This window comes from Aphelocoma coerulescens, chromosome 5, assembly GCF_041296385.1.
Source record: "Aphelocoma coerulescens isolate FSJ_1873_10779 chromosome 5, UR_Acoe_1.0, whole genome shotgun sequence".
Taxonomy (NCBI): domain Eukaryota; kingdom Metazoa; phylum Chordata; class Aves; order Passeriformes; family Corvidae; genus Aphelocoma; species Aphelocoma coerulescens.
Genome location: NC_091019.1, coordinates 55,526,567 through 55,540,576, shown reverse-complemented (window position 1 = coordinate 55,540,576; position 14,010 = coordinate 55,526,567).

The following is a 14,010-nucleotide window of genomic DNA, read 5'->3' as shown; positions in this document are numbered from 1 at the left end:
CGCTGCCGGGGCACGGCCGGAGAGGTGGGCGCTGCCCCCGCCCGGCTGCGCCCGGGCTCGGCCGGCCCCGCCGCCCCGCTCCGCCCGCGGCACCGGGAGCGCGGGGAGCGGCCGCCCCGAGGGCTGTCCGCGCCCGGACGGCGGCACCGCGGCTCACCGCGTGTGTTTCGGTGGTGGGGTTGGACCGGCGATTTTCTATTGATTCCGCCCAGACCGCAGCCGGGCAGGTACTTGGCTGGACAGCCGGCACAGGGTGCCACACAGCACCGGAGTGGAGCATGCAGCAGCAGAATGGATCGTACTGGGAGCTAATTCCTTAGATCGACTCCTCAAGTGATGTCTACTGCGCTGGGGCTTTTGTATGACCCGAACACGACAGAATATAGCACTCGGCGTTTATACGGCTGAAGGATATATTTAATAACAAAGAAAAAGTAACTTCAGTGCAGCTAGTGCTTCTGCGTCCTTTGCCAATCTCCTTCTGGGCTGAGACTGATTAGATTTAGTTTTGAGGCTGGAAAGAATAGGTCTGGTGTAGTCTTTACACCGTGGGGCCCTAGGCAGCTCAGGTGACATACTCTGTCTGTGAAGCTCTCAGAATGGTGCTCCCTTGCCCAAATAAAATAAAACTGCTGATGACACTTTCCCTACCCCACACCCCAGGAAAATAGTTACTCCACATACACATCACATAGCCATATCACATGTGATGTTATCAGCTAGTAAGATCTAGTCCCACACAGAGGACACTTCTTTGCTGTTAAACACAGCTAGCCAAAGTGTATTGTATATTTTAATATTAATACACTGATTGCCCCTCAAAGACAAAGAATGGAGTTCGTGCTGATATACTATTTCTGACTCCTACTTTGAGACCAAAGAACCACTGTACAGTGCGTATGGACTATAAAATCACTGCGTGGCTTGGAACATCCTGTCAGGCGACCATATGTGTTACACGTTTAATACGAGTTTATTTTCTCTCCATATGCTTATGTAACTGCTGTTAAGGTCACTCAAAATCCTGCAAATGCGCAGGCAACCAGAACACCTGGTAATTTCACTTGAGAATTCTCTGCCCTTTTATTATTGGTCACTTAAAACCACTTTTTTCACAGACGCCCTTCTCAAGCGCTTTGGAAAGCACATGATCAAGTCGCTGCCCCCGAAAAGTTTGCGTGCCATGCAAAAAAATGAGTATGCAGTTATGCAACTCCATATTGCATAAAACACATGGTGTAAAGACATCTCCCTCTTCATCCCAGCTAATATTTTATTCCTGTGGTTAACAGTGGCTGTCATTTCGGTGTTTATAATGATTATTAGACACTGTTAATTAACACCGAAACAATGCTTAATATATAAAGAATGGATTGCAATAACCAAACATATTCTGGATAATGAGATTTATCCTATAACCTCTTGATTTGCTATTGCAGCTCTTGATTTGTTCGGCACCCATGAAATGTTTCAGAAATGAAAGGAAAATTAAATGCTGTGCATATTTAGCAGTGAGTTGTAGAGCAAGAACTATAGATTTGATCTGCTCTTCACTGTGAAACAGCATAGAATACCTTTGGGAAGTCCTCTGTGTGCATTTACAATACACCCCCATGCCAGAGCTACCACTGTTTTACTCTCTCAGGCAGGGCAATTTTTTGGTTACCCCTCAGGCTGTGGACTGCACAGCAATTCATGGGCAAGGCACTGCTGAAGCAGAGACTGGAGCTGCCTTGGCTCAATAATGAGATCACTCTGTTAAAGATGGCTTATTTTACAGCTTGTTGTGAGCTGAGTTTTGAGACTTCCCAGGCCACAGGTAGGAGCTCATGGGCTGCATTTGAGGGATCTGTGGTGTAGTGGATAGAGCACACAGCTCTGGCTTTTCTTTCCAGCTCTGCCTGGAGACTTAACTTACTATTCCCAAGATACTCTGTTTCTGCCTGGATTCTCCCATTCATAAAATGAGGGCAGTCAATGCTCATCCACCCCATGGCAATCTCTCAAGGCGTACCTTCTTGACATTTTTAATCACCTTTTTTTCTTTTTTTATGAGTTCTCTGCTGAGCCATCTCTAGAGACTAAACTCGGGAGGGGAACTGTTACCCTTGACCTGACATGCTAAATTTGATGTTGCCCTCATTCCCACCCGAGGGCAGTACCATGCATCTGTGCAGCAGTTACAGAATGGGGATGAAGCTGGATTTAAGCAGTATTCTCCAAGATCACATGGCATATGGTTGTTTGAGAATTTGGCATTCAGAAATTTTTGTATTAAAATGACTCATTTTTAATTTGGATAATTTGAACAATCGTTCTTGTGCCTAATGCCCTGAATCAATCAACTGAATATTTGGTGCTGTATATCAGCTATTGGAAACAAGTCCTTTTTGGATTTTTTAGTTTATTTTGGTGGCTTTTTAACTGATTTTTTTTTGTTAATATACTGGATTTCTCCTTTTCCCACTGAAGCCCATAGAAGTTCTTGACTTCAATTAAATCTCAAAATCAGCATTTTTATTGATGGATGAATTGAAGAAACCAGGTGAGAAAATGCAGTATTTGCTTGCAAACCACCCAACATCAAGGCACAAACCCATTAAATTTGAAAAATGTTGATCATTTTGAGGTATGAAACCTGAAATCTTTAGTGACCATTGAAGCAACTGATGGTTGTAGATACCCTGCAGCTCAAAAAGACTTCCTTATGTCCCTCAAATGAGCTCCTTGAATGTACAACATCCAGATTTTTTCACTCTTTCTGTATACATCAGAATTTGTTAGTATTCATGGGACAGAGTGAATGTGGGCACATTGATTAAAAATGCAAACAAATTGCATTTGATCAAAAGACCAACATTAGACCCTGTGTCTGGAAGTCCATCCTTAAGGGGAGTTTGAGGCTCTGAGCTTTAATAGCCAAAGGACACACTGCTCATACCCAAGTCAGCTGAGAACACCATCCCTAAAAACTTAACAGTCAGGAATTAAATAGAGGGTTACAGCTCTTCACAAAGGAAATAAGGCTTTGCTTTGTCAACACTCTTCTGATCACAAAACCCTTCTGCTCCTCATTTTTATTCTCAGTGTTTTATTTTCCTTACTGGTAGAGATACTGAGGACAGATTATTATGGTGATGATGATGAGAATAAAATAAAGGAAAATGTGTGTGTGCCTGTACACACAAACCCATAATGCGAGTGAGGTAATGCCTGAACAGAACAGGACCCATGCTAGGCAGTCTGTGATCCACTGGCATGGAGACTGCTCATTCACACAGCTCTTACTATTCTACACAACTGAAAAAATATATTAAACCTTTGGAAAGATGAATGAACAGTTTTATAGCACAGTCAAAAGCAAATGGGCATCTTCTATTCAAGGTCATTTTCCAGGGAACACAAGTAGCTGAAGTCACACTGGCTGTGACAGGCCTACCAACACATTTTGATATTGAGGAAGTGTTTAACACAAGGAACCTGGGGAGCCAGCCCAGTGCAGGCAGCACCGTGTGCTACATCGGGAATACTGTCAGAGGATTCGATAAGCGGAAATCCCGCTGCGTCTTGACATGCTGGGATGACTCAGATGTGGAATGAAACAAACTGCTGCAGCATCAAAGTCCTAATTTCTCCTTCTAATGGAACCACGCGAGTCCATCACATCCTTTAATCGTGCTGTGATGAAGCACCTTCAGCAGCAGCCTCTGGTGCACATTTCTGGGCTCTGTGTCATGGCAGATTTTTGTACAAAGCACTGGGGCAACCCTGCGGAGGATGTAAATCAGCAGAGCTCAACCACAGTGTATAATATCCAGGATTCCCATTCAGGTGACACATTGCTAAATGCTTTTCCTGTCCTTCTTATGCTGATTTTATACAGGCAGGATGAAAATGTCACCGTTTTACAGCACTCAGATAATTGCTTTCTTGCTTCTCAACTTGCTACCATAGAAATTCTAATGTCAGAGCCCTCAAGAGACCATATGGGCAGTAAACATTCCTTATGTGTTGCATGTGCAGAAAGAACATATTTTCTTATCAGTTCACACAAAAGCAGATCATGCAGAAATGATTTTTTAAAATTACTACTATTTTCCCTGCAGTAACAGCAACAGAACAGTAAGTAACAACCCTTGAATGGGTTCTCTCTCTTTTACAGTACATGGATCTTTTCCCCTTTTTGCTCACAACAGAAATAAAGACATTAAAATGTATGTTTCTTTTCAGAAAGCATTGTATTGATTTTATGTAACATCTGAATACTTTGTGTTGTAACTTAACATATAACCATATAATTTATCTGTAACAAGAAATAGACCAAAAGGCTTGCTCAGTGAATTGTACAAATGAGCCTTTCCTCATCAGTGATCCAAGGCATAATGAAATACCCCGCTTTTTCATTTCCCTCTGTGAGGTGAAAAAGCTCACTTACAGAAGCAAGTATATTCCACTGAAAGAAAAGGTGATTAATCATAGCTTGAGCTCATACTCAAAAGGAAAAATCCCATTTGGATCCAGGCCTTTGTCCCAGGATCATTCAGTTCCATCTCTAGTTTGGAGAGAATAAGGTTTTTTTGATTAAGAACCACAAAAATGTTACTTTGTTGGAAGAAAGCTAACAGCAGCCTATGCTGCTATTACATTACCCCTGTTGAAGGACAAAAAGCTAATAAACAGCTTGTTCAGATATTTTCTAATAGTTGAAAATACAAGTCATAGCCTATAAAAGCCAGCTGTAACTTGAAAAATTCTTCCCCAAAGTAATCAGGTCATGCAGCAAATAATGGATGCTGGTCTAAAACCAGAGATATTACAAATTTAGTATTTCTGAAATCTTTCTGAGAAATTAGGTGTGTAGCATTGACAGCTCAAGCAAGCCCTCAGACATGTATTTCATAAAAAACATACCTAGAGGCCAAACAAATTTCAGGAAGGACAAAATAGGAAGGAAAAAAAAGAAGTTGCAAAAGTCTATGAAGATAATGTAGTGGGCTCTTTTCTGGGGGAACAGGGACTGTGGCTGTGCAGAGCATGCATAGTGCAGGATACCTGGAGAATCCTGAACCACTCTGGCAACCCTGTGGTAGTTACAGCCCTTGCATATCTGCCCCAGTACCAGCAGGCATCTGGTAATCACACCACCACTGGTTTCCAATCAAATCCAGACTCTTCATGAAATACACAAGGAACAACTTCCTCTGATAAGGGAATATGCAAATTTTCAGTTTGTTTAGAGTAGTATTGCAGTTAAGGGCCAAGGCAACCATGCTCCTCCATCATTGATTTGGTGCCTTTTCTTTCATGTTCTCTGGGCAAGGTTGAGAAGAAACACATGTGATCGTTTCCCTCCCCAAAGCTGAGGAGGCTTTGACCCCAGAACTTCTGTGGGGTATCTGCCACTGTGGGGTCTCTTCAAGCACCTCTCTTGGTAACAGCAAACAGTTCCTAACCCAGTGGTCTGGGAACATTGCAACTAAAACCTGCTCTAGGTGCAGTACCTGGAAACCTGGGGGAAATTCTGAGCAGGTTCTGATTGCTTCCCTTTCTGTTGCTGTTCTACCCCACAGAAAAGGCTGTGATGGAGCAACAGTACTGCAAACTATGAAATTCTTTCACAGCCTAATTCTGGTGGAAGTTCATGATGGCCTTTTACAAGTCCAAGTGGGTTAGGTGCCTGCCTGCCACTGGTGTCCACACAGGCTCGGTATCTGACATGCTTCAACATCTTTGGCATTTCCACAGTCTGTATGTGCCTCTAGACTTTGCAAATCCAACTCTAAACTCTTATTGACCTAAATAATGGAATTAAATCCTAAGTTTTGAAAGTATGGCATTTTCAGACACTTAGAGTTATTTTGCCATAAGCAAAATGTCTCATAGTCTGTACATCAGTTATGATTTATGAGTCAACCTGACATAGTTCAAAATGCTCAAAAGCAGATGTGGCACTTAAAAAGCATTGCAGAAACATAGCTGTGAAAGCCAAAAACGCACAACCGCATCAACAGGCACAAACATTAGGTGGTGTGCAGAATTCTTATTTTTGCAGTTTTCTAAGATCTGCTAGAAATAACTGCAAATTGAGAGCTATATTTATTTAATGTTTAATTTATGAGCAATAGTATCTGTTGCTGTAAGACTACATGGGTTTAAAGGACTTTCTACTCTCAGCTCTTCCCTGGCCTCAGCATTGGCTGCAGCATTTTCAGTGGGGACCTGATGGGTGTCAGGAGTTGTCAGATTTGGCTGTTGCAGGCAGGAAGGAGCAAAGCTCAGGAGCAAAGGGGATTTCCCTGGCAGTGACCTGCCACAAGCACTGAACAGGTCATATCTGGGAAATGATGGTCTGATCACCTCCCACAGCCCCAACAGTCGAGCAAGGGGAAGGTCAGGTAAGGAGGTCTTGAACTAACTACATCCAATATATGTCAAAATTAACAGCCTGATTTTCACACAGAGATAACTGGGAGGTCACTGGAGATCACACAGCATTGCTATTTCTGGATGCCCTTGGGGCATGCTGCAGTAATCCAAGCTAGATTGAGCAGAGTCCTGCTCACTGTACCAACATCTGGGTCAGGAGCAGAAGGAAATCCCCTCTGAGCAAGCATCAGCAGTGAGAAATGCACCTCTGCTCCTGGTGCTTTGGCTGTTCATCAGCTAAGGAGGACCCAGTGCTATTTCTAAACACTGACTCTGTTTTATGTAACCCAGGCAGTGCTCCATGAAATAACCACCATTTATCCCTTGACTGAGAGTAGCTTCTCAGGGCCTCTCAGTTCTTTACTGCTCCTAAATGCTGTGGATTGAGGAGCAGAGATGGTGGCCTTTCAGGATCACTCCAAGCTCAAGGAAGGCATTGAGGTGCTCCAGGATGGATTGCCTCTGGACTCCACTGGAGAAGCTGTTGGGATACTGCAAATCTTGTAGCTGCTCTGAGCTTTCATGCATGAAGTTCTGCCAGGGTACAACCTCTTCTGTCAGCAAATTCTCAGTTGAATTGCGGTGTCCAATGCATAACCTGCTACCATATGGATATTTCCTGTATCTGACATGGCAGAGATAATGGATGGAGCTGGGTAAAGTATTAGTGCTTTTTTCTATTCCTTATGCAACATGTGTCTGGTGGTTTGGTCTCTGCTGAATCTAAACCCAGGTTTTCACCTCAGAGTCTTTGTTTCAAATCTAGTTCAGTAACACTTACAAATACATACAAATAGATGCCATGTGACCTGTATCCAATGGCATCTTTATTAGCCTCTATTAGCTTGCTGCAGGTGGGAAACTGGCTTGTTCACAGCACTGTCCTCACAAGGAAACGCCCACAGTTAGCCTTCTTCCCCCCATGCCTTTTCATCCAAGCATTCAGCATTCCCAGCTTTCCTATCTGTAAGCTCCAAGAGAAAATTTCCTGAATATCTCAACTAAAGATCCTTTCTGAGGCACAGCTTTGCCTGCACTGATGCTTCATGTGGCACGACTCCATCTCCTGGTAACCAGGGGGAAATAAAGCCATCTGCTGTTTGGGAGTCCCAGGATCATTCTTGGCTCTTTGCTGTTACATGGAGTGTGTGTGTCCCCTGGCTGTGCCAGAGACATCCTGGAGGTGTAAACGGAAGCTCACCACAGGGTCTGGATTCCTCCAGTGTGAGACCCTCCATGGTCAGGTGAACCTGATGTGGCCATCCTCTTTGTTGCAACTGCTGTACACGAATTAGGAGTATTTAGCCTGTAACTGTGCAGATCTCACGTTTGATGCTTTAGGGAGGGTTGACCCCACCCAGCAGTAAGCAGGTGGCCTGGATGCTGTAGATTGGGATTCAATTCCCTTATGATGAGGCCACCATGAACTAAAGGTGCTCATGACACCCGAAGCAGGAGGTTAGAGTACATAGCCTAATTCCACTGCTTAGTCTCTTCTTGCCCCTGTTTCCATCAATAAAAAGGGGAGACAGTTCTTTTCTGCTTCACAGTACTCTAATATTGTACCAGTGCAAGCCATAAAAACACACAGAAGTTCTCTTTCCATCTTCTCAAATAAAGATTTTATTCATTTTGGACAAGAGCATCTTATAAGACTTTAAAAAATATGTAATAGAAACAAATATTGATAATCATAAAAATAGAAAAACTGTAGAGAAGTGGTAACTTATGTGGCAGTTCACTACAACGATGTGAAAGGTTCCTAGAAATGGAAAAATTCCTCCTTCACAGTGATGACTCTTGCCCTTTAAAAAACAGCCAGATGACTCTCTTTCTACCCACAGGGCTCTCCTGCAGTGACAGCTACATTAACCTTTGCTGACAAGCACTTCTCTTTGCTTGTAAAATCAGCTTAGTGAGTGCAAAATTCTTCCAGACTTTAAAACGGTTACTATCAAATGGAGATACGCTCCATGCAAAACAAAACATGCTCGTGCCTTACAATTACTCCTATGTTTTTGTTGCTTTGAGATCACTGCGTGGGCTGACACAGGATGATGTCTGGGCATCTGTCTGCTTTGGTTAATATTGCAGAAGAGATGTGAGTGTAGGAAAGAGCACTGAGGTTTTTGCTGCATTTCTCTCCCTGGGCATTTTTCCATGCTTATCACCACATTGTCTGGGCAATGAGCACCAAAGCAGAGGAGCAGTAATATATGCTTGGGCTGTTTGTCTGTTGCTATTAGAGAAATGCTTCAAAATTGCAGAAGAAGCCAGCGCGCTCCCTCCTGCGCGTGGGCACTCACGCACATGAACGCATGCCCCGTCCCTGACATCCTATTTCCCCCTATTGATTTCACATCCTTCTGGATTATACATCTGAGCTGTCCTTTATACACGAGAAACTCCTCCCATGCAACGGGAATTCTTCTGGGCTTGGGCAAAAGGAGGGTCTGCCAGTCTCCTCCCACCCTGTGGCAGCACCAAGCCTTTGAAACTGGGTCACACGAGCTCTGCCACCTCACCAGGGTTAAGCTTTCATATCACCTGGGGCCATTTCAAAGACTTCATAGCCCCATGAATTGAGTCTAAACCATGCAACATATACAGTTTTGATGCACTCAGCAGTTCTGTGATATTTCTATGCCATTTGTAATTGCTGACCAGAAATCTCCAGAACTAGGACTTTGGCATAAAACACAAGTCAGGCTCCAAATCTAGTGCCACCTTGCCACAAATCTGTCATGTCCTGGACATCAGCAAGGCACAGGAATCCAGTACATCATTGAAAAGATTAAAAATGCAATGGAATAGAATGGAATTAAAATTAAATATATTAGAATAAAAATAGAAATAAAATATAAAGATGCTAGAATGGATTAAAAATTTATAAAAATGCTTGAAATAATGATTTTTATATCTAGCTAATATTGCAGTGTAAACACAATATATTCTTATGCTATCTTTCCTTTAAGTGCCAACTTAAAGGAACACTGCCAACCCGTGACATTTATTGCAAAACTCCTACTGAGCTCTAAGATGCAAACCTGGATTTCAAGCCCGCCTTTTTGCTGTATTTGGTGGGACTGGAATTGTCCAGGCCAAGTAACTGACTGTTGAAACCTTAAAGTAAAATGTTACATTAAGTGTCAGAAGGAGCAACCTTCTACTGCAAAAGCAGTTGGAAAGTACTTTGCTGCAAACCCAGATGAATATCAATTGAAATTACTTTTATAAAACTCCCAAATTAAACCATTCTTATTATTTGCATTATTCTAGGATGTTGGACTCGAGATATCTTTGTAAAGATGCAAAATTAACTGGCAGATCAGACCAAGAATGCTGAATTTCTAAGAAGCTCATTGCATGTACTTGGTATTATCAAGTTAAATTTTGGAACGGACCTCATCTGCTACGTGATAAGATTTAATCACATCATATGGTTCATCACAGAAGAGGTCCACGAACTCTTGCTGAAACCAAACTGAGTGCCTTTGTGTAGTATGTTTATGAAAATTTGTTTCCTGGCTTTTAGAGGGAAAATTATTTTCTGTCTCCTGTATACCCACTTGAAGGACTGCCAACATCTTGTTTAACACAGGTATAATTCCATTATTTTGACACTGAACAAGGAACAAAAGTCCAAAATAAATACAGCTGTGAGAAATCAGACCTGTTTTCTGCAGATCACAATCTTCAGCCATGTAAGTCAATACCAGCACAGGCTCTGAGTTCACTTTCTTCAGGGTTTTAGCCAGGATGCTTTGTCATACAAGCTTGCATGTGAGAAGTTTTAAAATAACCCACTAAGAAAAGAAAAGATCATGGATAATGCAGCCAGGGTGCATCACTCAAATGGAGTTTACAGACAGCTTATAAGCCAGAGCTCTAAAACACAGCACAGTTGTTTGGATGGTGAGCTCCTTGGGACTGAAAGCAATTTTTGGCTTCCTTTTTCGGGGCACTGAGATGCTTCTTTCATTGATGGACTACTTACAGATGGGAATCCAAATTACTCCAGTGAATGGAATTAGTGAGATATTAAACTTGTGCAAGTTTTTTTCCCACCACCTCTGCCCATTTAGCCGCTAGCATTATGGCTGGTGGTGGTCAGCTGCAGGCTCTAAGACTTCTTCCTAAGCAGTGTATCCCTTTGCTAAGGAAAAGAGATAATTTAAAAGGCATGTACCACCCATGTGCCTCCTGGGTACCTGTCCACTCCCCTCAGTCTCAAGTGTTCTGCTGCCACAGGGTCCCAAATCTCCTGGCTGCTCTGTGCCCATCTTTTTCAGACTTCTACACCTTCTTTATTTGCACCTAAATTATATAGTTTTATATATATATATATTATAATATATATATTATATATATTATTATATTATAATTATTTCAATTATTTAAATAATAAAAGAGCAGTTAAATTTCTCAGCTTTAACAGATATATCTGACTTCTGCTTTTGCTTCACAGTTTTAGCTATGAATAAAATGAATCAAAGCACGTGAAGAAGCCATGGGGTCAGAACAGCTCAGAGCAGGGTCACTAATAATCTAAAACTGTGGTCAGAGTGTCTGGATTTTAAAGTCTGAAAGAGCCATGGGAGGGGAAGGCAACTTTTTTCTGCTCTTAAATTCACATGTAGAAATGTTTCCAGTTTAATTTCTACATCTCTTTTCACTTAAGCTATCCACAGTTTCTGGAAATAGACTAACAAATCCTGAAATTGGTATTGGGGAAGTGGTGTGATTATTATTCCAGTCTGATCCAAGACCTAAAAGAATTTCTAATTTATCATACCAAGGTTTCCTGATGAGTTGCCATGAGGGAGATTTCAAAGGTCAGGAGAAATGAAATGCAGATTTAAATTCAAATTAATCAGAGGCAGATTCCAGACTGGCTTACACTTACATGGGTAAACATTCACCGTGGTCTATATATCATTCCAAAACATGGAAATGTAATCTAGAATTGAATTTCAGAGCACTGAACAAAATGTAAGCCATAGGAAAACAGCTGTGGCTGAAGGTGAAAATCACACAGCAGAGACTGGGGAGCAACAGAGCAGGGAACTGGGGGCACATGACCCCTGAGTCTGCCTGGCCAGTCCTTATCACACACTGGGGCAGGGGGAAAGCTGCTCTGATTGACAGTATTGTTAGCCTCAGGATGGTTTCCCATGGTCAGATCCCTGACTTGCTACTATTCTGGGATTTGTCATTTTTTCAGAGTGGGAAGAGATCTTTAAGGACCTATTGCCACAGCTTTAGGAATGGCTGTGCTGTGGCACAGAGACCATAATGCTGACCAGGTCTGAGGTTTAGAGATATTATACGACAGATGTAGAAAGTCCAAAAGATTTGGTCAAAAGTTTGTCAGGCATATAGAAGCTGTGGTAGATGTGTTTGCTTTATTTAATCCATATATTTGCCCTTTAAATAATTCAGAAGATGTTATATTAAACAGACTTCAGAGAAAAGTGATGGAAGTGCATTTGCTGAAGCAAGAGCTTGTATAATGAGATATTCCATAAAAGAAGCTGGACTTTTAAAGTCAGAATGGATTAAGGGCATGAATTCATGTGTCCCATGAGAACTTATTATAAACTCGAAGGACATTCAGAGACCTTCATCAAGAAGCAGATCTCACACTTGAGTTTAATTTTAGTACCATTGCAGTTGTAAATAAATTGTTTCTGTAATTGTTTCAGTGTGAGTAAGAATTTTATCTGATCACCCAATTAGCAGTATGGTGGTTTTGTAAAGAATGAGAAATGTATTAGGGATTATTTTGTGCACTTCTAAACACAAAAATATTGTATCTATAAAAATCACCCCCTTCTTTTAAGGCTACAAAAAAAAGAGAATTTAAATTATACCAAATGAACTGCTTTGAAAAAAACCAAATAAGTTTTCCCTATCTGTGCCATTGCTGTAACACAATCAGCTTGGACACTGATAATGACCTCATCATATTCATGGCTGATTTCATATTCTCATACAGCAATAATAGTATTATGACCACTGCATTGCCAAGGCTGCAGGGAAACAATAACCTGCCTGAAAGTAGTACCTTCAGAAGAAGTAAAATAAAGAAACCCAAACTGGAAACTTTCCCATTAGTCCCCAGTTGCAGGTGTGGGTCTTTTTCCTCAAACCTGGCTGCAGACACAGTCAGAGCAGTGAGGATGAGGGAGATGGGATCTCCTTCTGCCAGCACCTCAGGCTCATCTATCCTTTAAAATTTCATTTTCAGATCCTATTTTGCAAAGCAAGCTTCAGTGTAACTCTCACCCTGACGCCTCAGGTAACACAGACACTCTTCTCATCCTGCTCTAGTTCCCTTTTCTCCCTCATTTTCACAGAGACTTCAGCTTTCTTTTGGCCATCCCAGTTACAGGGAAACCACCCTTCTTATTGGTGATTAAGCATAGTCAGTGACTTAAAAACAAGAGAACAAGAGTCCTGAATTTAACTTTCACTAAGAATTAAAAAAAAAAATGGGCTGTATAAATGGTCACTGTTTTCATTCCTCTTTCATTTTTCTGTAGCAGATAAATAAGTTGTCTTCCCTATTTATTTTAAAAGTCCTTTTGAGCTGTTCAACATTATTCCTGCTTTGGACATGAGCTATCACTGTTCCAGGTGTGTGCATATTGCGATAGAATAGAATATTTCAGTTTGAAGGGACCTACAATGATCACTTAGTCCACCTAGGCTGCTGCTATATGATGGACTGCTTTTGCTCAGCTCAGGGGCAGGAGATTTTAAGTCTTACCCATCAGCTGTGCCAGCTTCCAGGGAGACACTTTCCTGTGATTCTTCAGCAAGGTTTGACCTCTGGTATGTGACAGGTGAAAGACAATGACTGATCTGAGGCCTGGAGCTCATTTAGTGAATCTGCTAATGAAGTCGCATGTGGACAGGCAACAGCTTTCATTAGCTGTCCATTTTTTTCCTGCAGCAACTGCTGTGTTTTAGGGTCGCAGCCATAGTTATGCAGGATTGTAGGACAGAGTCTGAGAAGAGGAAATATTAAGCTCTCTCAGGCACCAGGTTGCCCTCTCATCACAAGTTTAGTATTAAATAATGATATAATTAGTTAACATAATGATTTTTATTTTAAAAATATCTGATATAATTCATCAACTGCAACTAATTTCACCTTTTCTGTCCTATGAATTTAAGATTCATGTAAGACTGATCATGATGTAAGTGAAAGTAAGTCCTATTTTTACTTAGCCAGAGGAGTATCTGCAGTGTGCTAAAGCTATAGTTGCATTTCTTATGTTCCAAGCCTTTTGCATTTCAGTTGTCAAATGCAAATATAAACGTTGTACTTCTGAGATTTTTAAACTTCTGGTGTTGCATTGTGTTTCTTTTTTTTTTTTTTTTTTAATGAAACTATTAGCCTAATATTTAAAGCACTTTAATGATATGATCAAAAAATTTCTCCTTAGTTTGTGTTCTCTTTGTTTGTCTGCTGTAGATACAGATCTGACAACTCTTGCCTTGTACAGGTCTCTGGAAGGGCAGGGACAATTTCCCTAAGATTTAGGAGACTTGAGTATTTTAGCACAATCACAGTAA